The 12,023-nt window shown below is 35.1% G+C and overlaps 1 long non-coding RNA gene across 8 annotated transcripts; it reads left to right on the top strand.

The window, feature by feature from the left end:
- The first annotated feature begins 1,867 nt into the window (after positions 1 to 1,867).
- Positions 1,868 to 8,974, top strand: LOC105778210 (uncharacterized). Of its 8 annotated transcripts, none has more exons than XR_008189708.1 (6): positions 1,868 to 2,124; positions 2,400 to 2,572; positions 2,685 to 2,752; positions 2,835 to 3,200; positions 5,978 to 6,060; positions 8,522 to 8,974. It is a non-coding gene; the product is annotated as an uncharacterized LOC105778210 (long non-coding RNA). The 8 variants fall into 8 exon arrangements; XR_008189706.1 differs by having other exon boundaries at positions 1,869 to 2,124; positions 2,835 to 3,194; positions 8,522 to 8,969; XR_001128593.2 differs by lacking the exon at positions 8,522 to 8,974 and having other exon boundaries at positions 1,870 to 2,124; positions 5,978 to 6,191.
- Positions 8,975 to 12,023: the final 3,049 nt, after the last annotated feature.

Below are 12,023 nucleotides of genomic sequence, written 5' to 3' on the forward strand. Positions count from 1 at the left end.
TACATGGGATCTCATTCTCAAAATGTCATGACATTTGTATCCGATACATTCCTAATGTTGCAACGGGACTTTTTAACACTGATTCTGTATCATCTCATACTTGAGTCAACATTAAATAATTTCATGAAATAAGTACATAATTGTTGGAAAATAACAATATTAATAATAATAATTGAAATATTGTATTTATTTACCGTAAACTTACCTCGGTACAAAATATGATCAAATCTAGCAACTTAGTCCTCAATCTTTTTCTTCCCCCGGTCTAACTCCAGATTTCATTCCTCTTGATCTCTAATAGAAAAATTACCTTATTTAATACTCATATTCATCAAAACAGTCCTTCACTCGACTTTGGCAAAATTACAATTTTGCCCCTAAACTTTTGCATATTTCCACTTTTGTCCCAAAGCTCGAAAATTAAACTTTATCCCTTATTCATATGTTTTATGACATGCTGAACATTTTTTCCTTCTATGGCAACATCAAATTCCCACTCTAACATTTACTTATGAACATTAGGTATTTTTACCGATTATGTCGTTTTACTCATTTTCACTTAAAATTACCTAGTAAAAGTTGTTTAACATAATTCCAAGCTTCATATTCTACCATAAAATATAAAAAAAAACACATTTCACCGATGGGTATTTTTCCAAATATGAACCCTAACATGAATTAATGGTAGAATAAGCTAAACCGAGCTACGGGGACTCCAAAAACATAAAAAAACATTAAAAACGGGGCTAGAACGGACTTACAATCGAGCTTGGAAGCTTGAAAAACCCTATCCATGGTTTCTCCACGCAATTTTCGGCCAAGGGGTTGAAGATGGACAAAAATTGGCTTTTAATTTTGTTTTTAATTCATTTTAATGACCAAATGACCAAAATGCCCTTAATGAAAAACTTTGGAAACGTTCCTAATCATGTCCATTTTTTTCCAACAACTTAACCAATGGTATAATTCCATATAAGGACCTCCAATTTAAAATTTCATGACAATTGGACACCTCCAACATGTAGAACTCAACTTTTGCACTTTTTTATAATTTAGTCCTTTTGACTAAATTGAGTGCCCAAACGTCAAAATTTTTGAACGAAATTTTCACAAAATTATTTTGTGAAGTCGTAGACCATAAAAATATAATAAAAAATAAATTTTCTTACGTCGAATTTGTGTTCCCAAAACCACTGTTCCAACTAGGCCCCAAATCGGAATGTTACAAGAATTCTCTCATCGATATTTTGTTGTCAAGTCTCTGTTCTAAATTAAGTTCATAACAACCAAGGTAAACCTTTGTCCTGTTAAGGTTGATTATCCAAAAAGCTAAGTTTGCTTGTATCTGTGAATTCTGTAAGCTTGTCTGTTTCAGTAATCTGTGTGTTTATGTATGTTGTGCAACTACCTAAAAGTCAATGGTGTCGAAAATGATGGTTTTGAAACCCCATTTTTCGTTAATCGAGTCTGTTAATATTATTTCATAGTATTTATGAGTTAATTATAATATTATATTTAACATTGGTCTGGCGAATTTGTTAATTAGATATTTAGTTAAGGTACAAGTGCAACAACCCGATTTTAGTGGGATCAAGAATGGCAGTTTCAAAACCATGTAATCTAATAATTGAGTTTATAAATATTATTTAACAATATTTATGAGCCTACCATAAAGTTTTTTTAAAACAATAAATGAACTGGGCTTTATAAACAAAATTGAAATTAAGCAACAAAAAATTTAGTAGGCCTCATATCCAAAACAAAAAACCTCAGCCCACTACTAATCTCTAGTTAATTGCAATAGAAAAATACTTAAAAAGAAGAAGAAAAAAGCCATAAATAAAGAAAACAAAGCATTAAAAGGCCATTTTCTCGAGAAAGCTGCACTCGTCCCATCACTTGTTCATGCCATTATTACCCGACGGTTTATCTTCCCAAAAACCACTTTTTCACCCAAAACGCTCCCTTGTTTCCATAAATTCATTTCATCCAAAACACTCTTCTCCGATGCTTTGAGATCCCTGGGAGCAAATCGAAACCTTCCTCAAAGAAACTTCAGTCCGGTTCTCTGATCCAATCATCTTCCAGTACTTTTACTGCATATCTTGGCATCGAACCCTCCAGGTAAAACTCTTCCCTTTTCTTTAGACTTTCAGTAGCTATACTGTCGGCCAGTTTATTAATTTTACGACAAACATGGTAAAACTTAAGGAATCTAAAGTTACACTATAAAGCCTTTATATATTGGATAATAGAGCAAATTTCTGATTTGTCACTAGAGTCAGAGATACATTTCTTAATAGCTGATAGTGAGTACCCTTCAATATGAATTTTACGATCCTTAAGATTTAACCCCATTTTAACTGCCTCTAAACATGAATGGGCTTTTGCTGCAAAAGCTGAACCAGCATTCTCATGGATGATTACTTTGGAGACGATTACCTTGCCCATTCCATCTCTAACAACCACTCCAGATCCTAATCTGAAAAGTTCACTATTAAAGCCGACATCAAAATTAATTTTGATATCCTCTCCAGAAGAGGGAACCCATACTTCTCTAGTCACCTCTTTGGTAAGTGCTTTTTCCTCCAAGCAGTCTAACTCTCGTACATACCTATGAATAAAAAAAGCCATATCCTCACCTGATTTATTTATTCGTTCATGCACACATTTGTTTCTCTTAGTCCATAAGGCCCAAAGGGAGACACAGAACACTCGTTGCTGGGAGTTTGAGCAGACACTAAAAGCCCAAGTAAGCCATTCGAACCATTCTTGTATATTGCTTGGCATTATCCACTGAAGGTCCACTAAACTCCAAACGTCCTTTGCAACAGGGCAATTAAGGAAGACATGTATCATATTTTTAGCTTCTTTCCCATATCGTGGACACTCTACATTAGTCACCAGTCTCTTACAATGTAGATTTAGCATAGCAGGAATAATTTTTTTTGAGATGCGCCATACTATAATTTTAACTTTAGAAGGAAGTTTCAAACTCCATAGCTTTCGATAGAAATCTCTAGAAATGAGTTGTGATGTATTTAATTAGGAGTAGAAAAACCCAACTGTAATAGTTTATAGGCACTGCACACCGAGAACTTCCCCGATGGCTCACCTCTCCAAGCCATTCATCTTCATGAGGAACTTTTGCCAGTGGGATTCGAAGGTTCCTTCCCGCATCAACCGCATCAAAGGTATCGGTAATAATTTCCGCTCTCCATTCTCTAATATTATTATCAATGAGCTCAACAACAAACTCCAAATTACAATTATCAACTGGATGATTTAACCTGTAATTATCAGAACCTTGAATCCAGGCATGATTAAAAATAGAAATATTATCACCCTTCCCCACCCTCTAACTCGTGCCTTCCTGAAGCACTCTCCTCGTTGCCCATATACTTTTCCACGTGTAAGAAGCATTGTGTTTTAAACATGCCTGTAAAAAATCTGAAATGGGGCAATATTTAGCTTTTAAAACTTTCACTAATAATGAATTGGAGTTAGTCATAAGTCTCCATCCCTACTTCGCTAAGAGAGCCACGTTAAAATTTGCCAAGCTCTTAAAACCCAAACCACCATACTCCTTTGAGTCACATAGTTTTTCCCATGTGCATCAATGCAAACCACATTTTCCATGAAATTTCTGCCACCAAAACCTAGCTATTATTCCCTTCATTTCTTCACATAACGTTTTAGCTAGTAGAAAATAAGCCATAGTATAAGTTGGGATTGATTGTAAAATTGTTTTAATATAGACTTATTTCCTGTATTGTGAAAATAATCATGTACTCCAATTATCAAATTTTTTTCTTCATTCGATCCTTCAAGATTTTAAAAGAGGCTCTTTTCTTTCTACAGACCATATGAGGAAGTCCCAAGTAGTTTTTGGGATTATTTGAATGTCTCACTCCTAGCTCATTAGATATTTGTGCTCGTATGGTTTCAAGAGTGTTCCTATTAAAGAAAACCGTTGACTTTTCAAAATTCACGTATTGTCCTGAACAATCTTTGTATTCTTTCAAGATATCTTTCAAGACGTTTGCACCTCTTGTTGTAGCTTCCCTGTAAAGAATGCAGTCATTTGCAAAAAGTAAATGAGAGGCCACTGGTCCATTTTGACTCGCCTTAACCCCCTTTAATTTCCTCTGGCTATTAGCAAGATGCATAAGAGTAGATAATCTCTCGCTGTAAATCAAAAATAGAAAAGGGCTTAGAGGGTCCCTTTGCCTTAGCCCTCTTATAGGTCGAAAAGAATTTCCTCTCAAACCATTAATGTTAACTGAATGGGAAACTTTTGATATACAATCAAGCACAGTATCAACCCAAGCCTTTGCAAAACCTATTTTAGTCATCATTGCTCGAAGAAAACCCTACTCCACTCTATCGTAAGCTTTACTCATGTTCAATTTTAGGGCCATCAGACCCTTACTTCCTCTACTTTTTTGTCCAAAAGTCTAATAAAGTTAAATTGAATTTAGATATGATAAAAGATCTAATTAGACAATCAGTTAAATATGAATGGTATGACCTTAAAGTTAGTGGTTTTGGAGAATGAGGAATCGAGACCCTATTTTTGTAAGGTGGATTCGTAAATATTTTTGTAAAATATTTACGGAGTTATATTAGAAGTGAGTTGAATTTTGGTCAAGTAACTTTTGTTGAATTAGTGTTTTATTAAGGTATAGGGACTAAATCATAAAAACATTAAAAGTTGAATCTTTCAGCAATCTACAAATAGAAATTAGAGGGAGAGCCTTGTATAGCAAATATGCCACTTTATAAGTTGTAGTTGTCGATTTCTACTTATAAAATAAAAATTCTAATTAAATTAATAAAAGTAAAAAACATGAATTAAATATGAAAGTGGGAAGAAAGTGACAACCACCTTGTATTCATTTTTTTCATTCGAAAGTGAAGAAGAAAAATTGAGGGGCGAACCATAAGTTTTGAAAGTTTCAAGCTTAAATTGGTATGTTCAATTTAGTTTTTTTTTTTTGTAATTTTTATGTTTTAAGAATTTTGGGAACTCAAGCTAGTTGACCCATGTCGTATTTTTACGATACTGTTAAAGTTTGAGGATTTTACTATTGTTGAATAGTTAAATTTTTAGGGACCAATTTGACAGGTTTTAAGTTGAGTATTGAAAAAAAGACTAAATTGTAAAGTTAATTATGATTTTATGAAATTGGGATGAAATTGATATAAAAATTGGTGATTAAATTTGAAAGTTATGTTTGTTTTGATTTTAGGGACTAAACTGAATAAAATATAAAAGTTGTATAAAATAGCAATTGATTGTGAAAATGGTTGTGTATTGATAATTTTATACGTTTATTCTATAGCTAACGTTGACCCATATCCTTCGAAAAAGAATGTAAAAGATAAAGTTGTCGACGAATAGCACAAGTTTACGGTTTGTATTTTTAAATCCAAACCTTTTCAATTGTTGCATTCACAAACTGCGCAGCATGGTAATAACATAAGGTAAGCTAGAAATGATAGGACAAAGATGAATTGAACCGATTCAAATTAGTTGTTTGTGATAAAGACTAAATTGAATAGATTTGAAAATATGATATTTTGTTATAAATGTGCAATTGATTTCAATTAGTGATTAATTATGTTGTTTAATGATTGATTGATGAAATTATATTGTAGAACCGAGAAATTGAGTATAAATGAAATTAAAACAAGGGTGGATAGTGGATATCAATTTATAAGCTTGGAATTATGGATTTGATATTGTACGATTTAATCAATTCGATTGAGACAGAGAAAAATCCATCCTGCAACTATGATAACTTGATTGAAGATATGTAAAGATATGTAAATAGATTGAATTAGGTGATATAATAGGACTTGTAGATTGACATGTTAAAACGCATTATAGAATTTATATTATGTTTTAATGTTCGATTATAGAAATATCACTGTTATACTCAGCGTACCATTTTATTTCCCATGCTCAAGTTAGGTACCTTACGATTTGATCGTCGACTCTGCATCCAGTGGCAAATCCCAAACTCAAACATTGATGATGTGTTCATTTTGGTATTGGTATGTATTTAGGATGTCTTATGTTTATGTGGGTTATGTTGGTATTTTGAGAAATTATATGTATGTAACGCCCCAAAAATCTAAGTATTTAATTTTTGCATGATTTGATAAAAATTGTTTGTTTGCTTTAATGGCTAAGTAATTTTGGTGTGTATGAGAGTGTTTGAGAAGCTTAGGTTCAAGCCTTGGCTTTTGTAGAATTTTTAGTTTTTCCCTTAAATAAATCTTGACGCTGGTATATAGGCCTTATAAATATTGGTACTTGTTTTATGACACAAGGAGCCTATTGGTTTAGTGGCAAGTGGCGTGTTGGACTGAAACATAGTTGGGGGGATTTTGAATGAAGTTTTGGAGGGAGTTGAAGAGTAATGGGTGGAGAGATTTATGGAGGGATAAGGGGAGGGATTTGAGGAGAAAATTTAGGAATGGGTTGAGAGGAGAGTTGTGCCATTTGGGAAGTTTGTAGCTTGGGAAACTCAATTGGGGGTTAGTTTGTGCCGAATTTGGTCTTAGGCACTTTGGGTAATTGGTGTTTTGTGTTGTTTTTTCCGCTTGTCTTGGTTTTGGTCAATTTTGTTTTTGGCTATTAGTTTTTGGTGTCAAATTTTGGCAAGTTTCTTCTCGGGTTTGTTCACATTTCTATTTCGTTTTCTCTTCCCCTTTTCTCTCTGCTTGTCGAATATTCCTCCCTTCTCCCCTCCCATTTTGCTGCTGAATGCTCATTTCTTTTTTCCCTTTCCATCTCTTTCTTGGCTGAATCTTTTTCCTCTCCTCCTCTTTCTCTTTGACTGAATATTCTTCTCTTTTTTCTGTTTTGATTTTTACCTTTTATTAATTTCTTTTCCTTTTGACTGAGAACTATCTCCCTTCATTGACTGGGTTTAGCCGATTGACATCCCTCTGTTCGATCACTCCCTGCGCTGATCTTCTTTTTGCTACTTTTGCTGTTCTAGTGCTACAGGTATTGTAGATTATCAGTAAAGTTATGATAATCCTCACTCTTTGATTTAATCAGTTTTTTTCCATTCTTTTTCTTTAAGCCGAATACCTCTCTTGGCCATTATTATGGCCTAATTTAGTTTATGAAGATCTGTGTTGTGGTGCGGGTAATTGATAAGTGGGTGACCATTTTTGGTTGGAGGTATTGGAAGAGTTAAGTCACCCTCTATCAAGCAAGGTAAGGATGTTGTGATTTTAGTGTCATTAAGAGGGTGTCTTGCTTTACAGGATTGACTTGTGTCTTGATTAAGTCTAGGTTGGTGTACGTGAAGACTTGCGCTCTTCTCGTAAATAGGTGTGCAATCACACCCCCACTTTTTTTACAAATCAGCAAAAGTTGAAAAGTTGAATATGACGGTGTTCGAGGTATGAGTTTACGAACGCTCGTATGGTAAATCGAGCCCATGAAACATTGTGTTGGATTGTAGAGACCTCCATAAGCATTTTTATGGGCTTATGTCGTAATGGGTCACGTTGGGCCGAAATGGGCCGTGTGGGTCCAATGGGCTCGTAGGCCCCACATGAATGAAATCCACGAACTGTAGCGAATATTGGATTGGGCTTTAAAGTCCCCATAACCATGGCAGATTTTGGGATGAACAAGCCGCACGAACTTGTGGGCCCACTTGGGCCGAGTAATGGGCCTCGGGCCCATTTATACTGTTTTGCCCATTTAGGGTACTTGAGTTGCTCGAGGTGACTGCAGACTTTTCGTGGGCTCAGTAAAATGATTGAAATATCCCAAAAGTGTAAAATGACTGAAATACCCCTGAAGGACAGAATAACTGAAATACTCTTATATGGTAAAATGACTATTATACCCTTAGGTGATTAAATGATTGTTATGACCTTATGTATGTATGACTGATCTACTCTATATTATGCATGACATTTTACATACGTATTATTTATGACATGACATACTGCATGGGGTTGTGATACTGATATAGGGGAAGTATATTGTACTGGTAGCTTTGCCACATATACTGGTAGCTTTGCTGCGATATTGGTGTGTTGGCTGGGCGGGTCGATTTTATCCCCACATGGTGTGTTGGTGGTACGGGGTGGTGTGTTGGTTAAAATGGATTGTATAGGTATTTTGGCTAATGTTAGCCATGTGTTTTGGTTGTTGGAAATGGCCATTTGATTTGGTTTGAATTTTGGCATCTTGTTGGTATAATGGCATAGTATGGCATGTATATGAGTAGCCTTAATATGGTTTATTGATGCTAGTTATAGAATGGCATTTTGGTATTAAATAGACTGTGCTTTGATAAGGAAATTTAATGGTTTGTATTGATGCAAATTGCTTGGAAGATTGTTGATTTATTTGGCCAAATTGTGTACATGTTTATACATATGTCATTTGGTTGTATGTGATTTTACCATATGTATGAAGCTAAAATATGCATGATTTTGGTGCATTGTTATGGCTTGTTTATATATGAAATTTTGGTTGTAGGTACATGCTTAGTTGGGTGAGAAAAATGGCTTGTAAAATGGTCTATTTTCGTCCATATGGGCAAGTGTCTCAGCTGTGTCTGAGAAACGGCCAGACGACACAGCTGTGTCCCCTGTAGCTTTTGAGGAGTTGCAAGTCAGGTTGTTACACGGCCTAGCACACGGCTTGACACATAGGCATGTGAGGTTATTTTGAAGGGTACATAGCCTAGCGCACGGGCACGTGACTTGGTCGTGTGACAAAGTTAGTGAGTTACACAGGCACAAACACAGGCTGAGACACGGCCATGTGTCCCTACATCGAATGCACATACGGCCTAGCCACACGATCATGTGACCCCTGTAGTGTTGAAAATTTTCACCATTTTCTATAAAATTTTGAGTTTTCGATTTAGCCCCGACTAGTTTTTAACGTGTTTTTAGAGCCTCAATGGCTCGTATAAAGGACAATATGTATGATTTGGATTGGTTTTAATATGATTATCAATATGATTTGAAATGTTTAAAATTGTATTCGTTTGAAGTGAATTTTTTGGTAATGTTTTGTAACCCTGTTTCGATGATGAATGCGGGTTAAGGGTGTTACATTTATTGGTATCAGAGCTACGGTTTAGTCGATTCTCAGACTGAACGTAGCGTGTACAAGTCTAGCTATACATGCAATGATATAACCTAGGATAGTGTGATTTTTCTTGACCGTTTTAAAACATGTTTTCATATAACAATGATGTCCAACCGAGCTGACTCTGATGAAGTATAGAGTAACGCTCAAGCCTCCGTTCACGGAGTAGCACTAAGTGGTACAAGGCATGTATTTGGTTCATCGAGTTCGTACGGACGAACTCGGCTGCTCAACAACCTCTACCCCCTCTTGTTCCCCAACTAGGCCCCATTATTCGTCAAGGTTTGGAACCTATACGAGTTAGTAAGCCACATGTTGATAAGATTCGTAAGTATGGGGCTGAGGAATTCTGAGCTACTGCTGAAGATGATCCCAAAAGAGCAGAATTTTGTTTAGAGAATACAATCAGGGTTTTTGACGAACTATCCTATTCACTGGCTGAATGTGCTAAGTGTGTAATATCTTTGTTGAAAGATTCGGCTGATCAGTGGTGGAATACATTGATTTTAATTATGCCAAGAGAGCAGATCACCTGAGAATTCTTTCAAACCAAGTTTTGAAAGAAATAAATTAGTAAAGATTTTTGGATAAAAAATGTAAGGAATTCCTTGAGCTCAAACAGGGCCGTATAACTGTGTAAGAGTACGAGCGAGAATTTGTCAGATTGAGTAAATATGCCTGAGAATGTATTCTGATTGAGACTGCTATATGTAAAAGATTTGAAGAAGGATTAAATGAAGACATTAAGCTTCTAGTTGGAATTCTTGAGCTAAAAGAATTTGTTGTACTAGTTGACCAAGCACATAAAGCCAATGAGTTGAGTAAAGAGAAAAGATCAACTGGGAAGTCATATCAGTCAGTATCAAAGAGATCTAAAGAACATCACAACCACTCTACAACTTCAATGTGGTACTCTAGTAGAGACAGAGGCAATCGACGTTCGAGTCCTAAACCTCAGGCTACATTTGTAATAAGTTTGGGTAGTGTCAAAGATGTTTGGCCCGAGTGCAAGCACTGTAAAAGACCATATTATGGTGAGTGTTGATTAAATAATGAAGCGTGTTTCAGATGTAGTTCCTTAGACCACTATATTAAAGATTGCCCAAAGAAATTCGAGAAAGAGAAAGCACAGACCAAAAGGCCGAGCAATACTATTGCAGGAGGTAAACACCCTCGCAATCCCAAAAATGTGAGTGGTAGCCATGATGTAACAAAAGACTCTTCTGTGACATCTGAGGCACAAGCACGAGCTATGTAATACCCTTAACCCGTATCATTCGCCAGAATAGGGTTACGAAGTATTACCGGAGTTTACGTTTCAAAACTATCAAAAATTTTAATCATTTAATAGCTCAACATCAATCATAGCAAATTCAAGCAATAACATACATATTACCCTTATACGAGCCTTCAGGCCCTAAAAACACATTAGAAACAAATCGGGACTAAATCAGAAAATATAAAAATTTCATGGAAAAGATAAAAATTTTCAAAATGTAGGGTCACACGGCCATGTGCCAGGCCGTGTGCTAGGCTATGTAACAGCCTGACTTGTAACCCTTTGAAAGCTACAGGGGACACACGACCGTGTCGCTTGGCCATGTGTCATACATGGCTGAGACACATGCCCATGTCTCTGCCCGTGTAGACAAAAAATAGGCCACTTTCAAGCCTTTTTTCTCACCCAAACATGCATCCACCTACCATCAATTTTCTACATATAATTAAGCACCCAAAGTGCAACAAACCATGCTATAACAAGCTACACAACCAAGGTACATAAGCATACAACCAATATGCCTAAAAGGCACCTCAATCACAACCATTAAACATGTATGTTCATATACATAAATTGGCTAAAAGTTCAACTAACTTATAACTAAATTTAAGTCATAACTTACCACTTTGTTTACATATCAAATTCACATTCAAATATACTAAATTTACCATTTAACAATTAGCATCAATAATCATACATGACAACTACATTTTCATACCAATATGAACATGTTCAACTTCCATCATAAGACCACATACATATATCAATATATTAACCATTCAAAGTACCAAATCTACAAGCCAAAACATAATGGCTAAAACATCAACCAAAATGACATATACATAAATACCAAACTCATCAATTAAACATTAGACATAGTCCACCTATACATGCCATTATAACCTTAACCAAGACATTAAAATATACTAATATAATCGCTAAATAGTGTGATAGATTTTCGACGAGCTTCCAACCCGATTAAGCTTCTGATAATCGATAAGGTAAAGGAAAAACAACTACGTAAGCAATGAATACTTAGTTAGCTCATATAAACTTTAATCATAGCATTCCATTTCAAATATGAAATTTATACATATCAAAGATAATCCTATACCGATACTGCAAGATTCATGAAACCATATTCAACAACTCACAAAATGAATGAATCCACAACATCATATATACATATCATCCCTAACATAGTAGGATTTTATAAAACTTAAAACCCTTTCAAATTTTCTTATTTTCATTTGCATTTCGTTACTTTCCATTGCATTTACTATCTTTAGCTTAAATAACAACATAAATTCAACTTATCATTCCCTTTTTCATCATTTTACACTTCAAGTATGAACTTACTATTTCACTACCTTTCCACACCCAGTTCATATGCATATCACACGAGACATAAACATATCAGTCAACCATAGCCACAAGCTAGTGCATTTAAACATAATTTTTTTGGAACTAACCACATGATAAACCATTTCAACAGAAATTACATAATTTAAACCTTGCCACCCTTTCATGATCACAAGCATATTTCCATTTAGGCACTTACCATTTCACTACATAACTTATAAGTTTAATGTGGCATAATCC

This window comes from Gossypium raimondii, chromosome 10 (assembly GCF_025698545.1).
Source record: "Gossypium raimondii isolate GPD5lz chromosome 10, ASM2569854v1, whole genome shotgun sequence".
In the NCBI taxonomy this organism is placed as follows: Eukaryota; Viridiplantae; Streptophyta; class Magnoliopsida; order Malvales; family Malvaceae; genus Gossypium; species Gossypium raimondii.